This window comes from Filicampus tigris, chromosome 1 (genome assembly GCF_054856515.1).
Source record: "Filicampus tigris isolate MCC_2025a chromosome 1, RoL_Ftig_1.0, whole genome shotgun sequence".
Classification (NCBI taxonomy): domain Eukaryota; kingdom Metazoa; phylum Chordata; class Actinopteri; order Syngnathiformes; family Syngnathidae; genus Filicampus; species Filicampus tigris.
Genome location: NC_141217.1, coordinates 10,065,129 through 10,071,128, shown reverse-complemented (window position 1 = coordinate 10,071,128; position 6,000 = coordinate 10,065,129).

Sequence of the window (6,000 nt, the reverse complement as noted above, 5' to 3'; positions counted from 1 at the left end):
TGACAGGTTGGCCTTTGAAACGAAATGCTGCATTACAAGTATAATTGATCGCAATGGGAGGTTTTGTTTAAGAAAACGACCAATTTCAATTTTGATCAATGCTGCCAATTGTGGCCGTATTGGGAGGCACTGTACAGTAATGACAACTTCAATCTTTGCACACCATCGTCTGACAATGTTGTATTAAAAATATCTGCAGCAGCACATTGTACTGTATTGCAAACACACCCTGGAGATGTTTTCATTCATTAATAGTTGACATCGAATGAGTGCAATATGACTGCCTATGTTGTGTTTATGTGAATACACACTATGCAGGAACACACTACATGTAGGATCAGCATTTTGAAAATGTTGTAAATTTATTCCAGCATATTGTATTACTTGATTCTGAGGGTGATAGAAGAGAGTAGTATAAAGCTGCTTTGGTCAAGGTTTCATTTTTTCCCCCAAAATATTCTCCTGGTTGTAAGAATTCTGATGAAGCGTTCCCCCTGTAGAGCATGTGGTCTCCCGTGCAAGCAGTTGTCCAATTGCCTTTGTTTGCTCACTTGATAAGTCAGTACATCTTAGGTATTAACACCGGGATAAGTGTTCACTTAAGTAATGTCTTCCAGTTTGTTAATTTACAGGACCTTCAGGGCGAGCTTCGTCTCAATTTGTTCAATTGGTTTTACAACACCAGCAGTCACCATGTACTTCTGCACTGAGGTTTACTGACTTCTTTGGTTTTTATGTTATTTGCCTCCAGGTTACCTATGCTGTGGCAGCAATCGTGACTTTCTCTATTTTCTCAAATGAATAATGCACACGAAGTTATCCAAAACGACTCCCTCTTTTCGCAGTCTGGGTGCGGTGATTTGTTACACCTCACCAGCATCTGCTCAAAGGAGACTTGAAGCCTGCTCTCACAGTATACTGTACGTGTGCAGTGGGAGGATAAATGAACAACAACAAGGAAGAATCAAACGAGAAGTGCACTTTAGAGGTGCACTACAAACATCATCCAAGCTCTGTTTTTAAAAAACGGATTAAGTCTTGGATATAAAATAATGTCTTTGACATCTTCTGTGTGGATGTCATTATAGTACTGAGATGACTGACATCATCCTCAACACAATACAGTCTCTGAATGCTACATTGCATGAAATAACATGAAAGAAAGGTTCAAACACTTGCGGGGTCTTGTTAATGTGGTTGTAAACTGGTTCAGACAGATGTACAATATATATATATATATATATATATATAATCGTAAGGAGACAAAAGACAATTCTTACACCATTTACATTAAGGGCCCTAGTTTCATACCCAGTGCAAGTCGAGCACAAGCCATGGTCTCACTGTGCGTATGGGTGGCGTTTTCTCTATTTTGGTAGAAATGGGCATTTGCGCCGTTGTGGGAGTGAACATAGCCTGCTTGTTTCCTGACCAATGGAAGTGGGTCGCCTCATTGCCTATAAATTATGTGCAGGAGAGGCACGCTGCCATGATGCATTCATATAGGAGATCGGCACACGTAGAACTACAAGATCTCCACTTGCGGATGAGGTAAAGTTGCCCACTTGGTGACCACCTTCCACCCCACCCCGATTGTGCTTTCGTGTGCGAAAAACATCGCCTGCACCCCACCCATAGTTGTGCTATGGTCAGGGTTGGTGCTTTTAAAAATATATTAAAGTGATAATAAGAGAGATTGATGTACACTGTTGTCATATAAATGAATGAAATACAATGACATCCATCACACACATCCGTGGAGCTCAGAATCATCCTGCACCTCGATCAAATCCACCAAAATCGCGTTACACCAACTGTGCCACAACTTAGACCTGCTTTTATCCGGTTTCATGTTTAGACTACATACAGTCTCAAATTGTCAGGAGTTCTGGGGGCATGTAAAAGAAAATGCCCTCGGTCCGTCGTAATGCCAAGAACGGTGCAGCATTGACTGCCAAATGCCCAAACACTGTAAACTTGACTTGACCTGGCAATGACTATTTTCAACATTTTTACACCTAAACGTATTTTCACGCTGATTTAAAAAATGTCTTTACTTTTTTTGTCGCACATCAGATTTTTGAGATATCTTTTTTTTTTTTTAAGTTTGACCTATAAAAGCTTGCACAATGCACCTTTTATCATGCGTGTCATTTATAGCTATGGCGGGTCAGAAAACAATTCCACCTGCTACTTGACTATTATACTATGGGAAGCTTACTGGCCTTGTCCATGTGTGTGTTTGTGTGTGTGTGGGAGTGTGTGTGCATGTGTGTATTTGTGTATGTAGCCTAGAATATCTTACTTTCAAGACTTGACTGTTTATCAACATGTGAAGTAATTCGTTGATTCGCTGTACTGTAATGTGTTGAACAACTTCTGTGTTACTTCGGAAAGTATGACATTTAACTTTAACACATTGTCAAAGCTAACAAGATAGCAAAGCCCAAAAATATGAAAAAACAATAGCAATCTTAATAGCCCTAATTCCCCTTGAACAAGGGGCGTAGCCAAAACTTTTTCAATGGGGTGGCCACTGGCCAAAGTGACACAATATCTCAATGAGGGATGGCCGACCGTGCGGGCGTCCATCATTCTTTATCATACCTATATCATCAATGTACACATATCCAGAACAATTCCCATCACACTCAAAATCAAGCAGAAAGAAATCTAAGTAAAAAGCAACATTTTGCTGAACTTAATTTACTAAATAATACCATTTTCTTTGAAGTTGCTTTGTTTTTTTGGTATCTCATTTCTATCTCATGCACTGATTCATTCGCTAAGAGCCAATCAGAGTGATCAATTGTCACAGACAGCCAACGGCATTTTGCATATTATTATCAATGACTCATTCATTCAAATCATATCTAAAAAGTGTAATGACACAAAAGCGTCTTAATTCTTCACAATTCTAAATGTTGCTTTTCACTTGTAGGTTTGTTCCTGCTTGCATTATGAATGTGTTTGTATAAGATTAGTTTATGTGTGCATTTTATTTCATGAAGCAGTGACTGTAGATGGTATGATAAACAAGTACTTCTCGGCCATGTTGTTTTCTTGCAATGGTGTGAAAGTAATGATTTTTTTTTTTTAATTGACGTTCACTATGAGAATTGAATGTTCTTTACTTACCAGATTATTTTAGAGTATGCATTCAGATCAATTGTAAATATATAATTTAAAATGCAGTTAACATTTTTAAAAATGTGGTTGAGTGTGAGGGGGTATAAGAATAGTGCATCCATGTGAAAATTGTCGAAAAATCACAGATATCAAAATTACCCTCTAGGTATGAGGGTGGCGATTGGTGGCCTTGTAGCTCCGCCCATGCCTTGAACTTTCACCATATCAATCATTAATTAATAACTTGTTTTTTATTTTTTATTTTTAGTTGGTTAAGCAAAAAAAAAAAAAAACATGCAGTCCATTATTTTTAATTAACTCAAATGAAACTCAGAGGAGATTACGAGTCATGACTTCACACAGGTAAAGACATTGTTTTTTTTCTTTTTGCAACATGACGGCACTTAGTAGGAGATCCTTTGGAATTATTAGTGAAGAATAACAGTGTTTTTAATGAACCGGGGTTAAGGATGCTGATGAAGCTGCCGTTCTACAGTTGAAACTAATTCTCATTTTTCACAATCAGTAAAATCCCTCACCCAAGAGAAATGATTAAACGCAACATCTATTGTAATCAAGGTGGCATAATGTCGAGGATGAAAGCTGCTTCGGTTTATTAATTTCTGAAATATTAAGGATAGGAACATAACGAGTACAGTATTCACATATTGAATGTGGGCATTATTCTGCTTGGAAATGTTATTTGGAGCATGGTGCTTAGAAACGTTTAAACAATGTAGAGACAATGTGTCTTACTTTATATACTGTAAGTATGAGTAGACAGGATACGCCCCTCTATTCATTTTGCCAAAGTTTTCAGATATGATTAACTATTTTCATTTAAATAAACCATTCCAACATGATAAGTAGAGAGGCTATTTGATTAAATGGGATAATGTAACTGGCATGAGATATTTTCCCTTCAACCTTGATGGCTTTTAGTTGAGCGGAAAAATAAATTTAGTGAAAGGTCATGGGAGAAAAGCTTGCTGATTACTCAGTTTGAATATTGAGAGGCTACAAGAGAAATGAATGTGGTAATCTCGCCTCTTGAATCAAACTGTTGGAATCAGAAAAATGATGAGTGGCCTCCAGTAACGCCCCATATAACCTAACTCAAGGGAACATTTTTCACAGTGTTCAAAAATGTATAGAGATCAATATTTAATCAGCACCAAATATTGGACAATGCGCAACGAAATCCCGAGATATTCGATGCTAGACACAATGTGTTGCTGTCAGCAGATGACTAAGCTTTTAGGAATGTTTCGCGATTTCATGCGTGGAAAAGCATCACAATTTTGAACCTGAATGGTCGGCGAGCTCTCTCAACCCTTTAGTCCTCTTTCAGGAGGCATAGACATTTGCATTTTCAAGGAGCAAGAAGTACTTTTTGCGACGAAAACAAAGAATCATAGTTGCAGACAGCATAAACGCTCCGATGACATGCACTTGCTGTCTTGTTGAAGGTGACTCGCACGTTAGACAGAACAATGCGCTTGCATGACACTTCGATGGCTGTGGGTGTGCTGAACATGCTAATTCATGCTGCAATTGTCTTCAATGCCTTTGATGGGAAATGTCCGTGCGTGCGCGTGCGTGCGTGTGTGTACACTTCACAGTTTGAGGGACATGTCTTTTCTAATAGGCTTTGCTTTAGTGAGTGCAGGGCTTATAGGTAGCAGTGTCTCATGCATACACACAAGCACACACCTCAGTGGCCAGTTCCCCCCAATATTGGTTGAATTTCCTTTGATAAAAAATAATATATACAATTATATATTTTTATGAAATTCATTAAAAATATGTGTTTTCAGCAATGAGCATGATGTTACATTATTATTGTTAAAAGAAAGAACTTGACATTAAATACAAATGTATTTACATTTCCTTTTTCCATTATTTTTGTATTAATTATTTGGTTAATTACACTGATCACCAACAAATTGTAATCAAAGATGGCCCTTAGCCATTTGATGCTGATTTTAAAAATGTCCACTTTTTTCTAGCACATCTGGTTTTTGAGATTTAAATTTTTTGTTTTTAAGTTTGTCATGTAATAGCTTAAGTCGCTGATAGTGTAGTGGTACACACGCCTGAGTTGTGTGCGGGCAGCATGGGATCGGTTCCCGCTCAGTGGCAGTTCATATATAGGACGATGGATGTATCTAAAATACTAAACTATCAGTATTATCAACAGAGGCGTACCCAGAAATGTTTCCGTCGGTTATCATGGGTGTCAAAACATCTCACTGAGGGGTTGGCGTCTGTGCTTTCACATGCTCGTACCATCTCTGTAACTGAGAAGTCATTGTTTATCATCCCAACCGTGGTTTCATGAAATAAAATGCCTACATATCCATAACCTTGCCCAACACACTCATAATAAAAGCAGGATTAAGTCTAAAGGCAAGCCCCCTCTTTTGATTCGACGTGAGACTGACAGTTTTCTGCTGTGTTCCGGTGTCCCTTATACATAGTATTTTGTGTTAATTTATTACTTTCACTTCTTATATTATTGCTATTTTATTGTTGTATGTAAAGTACTTTGTTACAGCTGTAGCTGTTGTGAAATGCGCTATATAAATAAAATTGTATAAAGCAGAGCTGGGCAGTCCGTCCCGGGGGCGGAACGGTGCGTCTCTCCGTCCTGGATGGATGCTCATTTTTCGGACGGAGGACGGGGTGCGACAAGTTTTAAAAATGGGACGGACTAAGCAAGGGCAGAGGTCAATTTTACTCCGGCCCACTAATCGTACCTCATGCGTGAGGCGGCCAAAGTTAAGCTCAACCTACCCTGCAAAACGGGCAAACGACATAAATTGCCTCCGAACACTTCAAAAGCGCCACTGGTTAACCAACTGCGCAGGA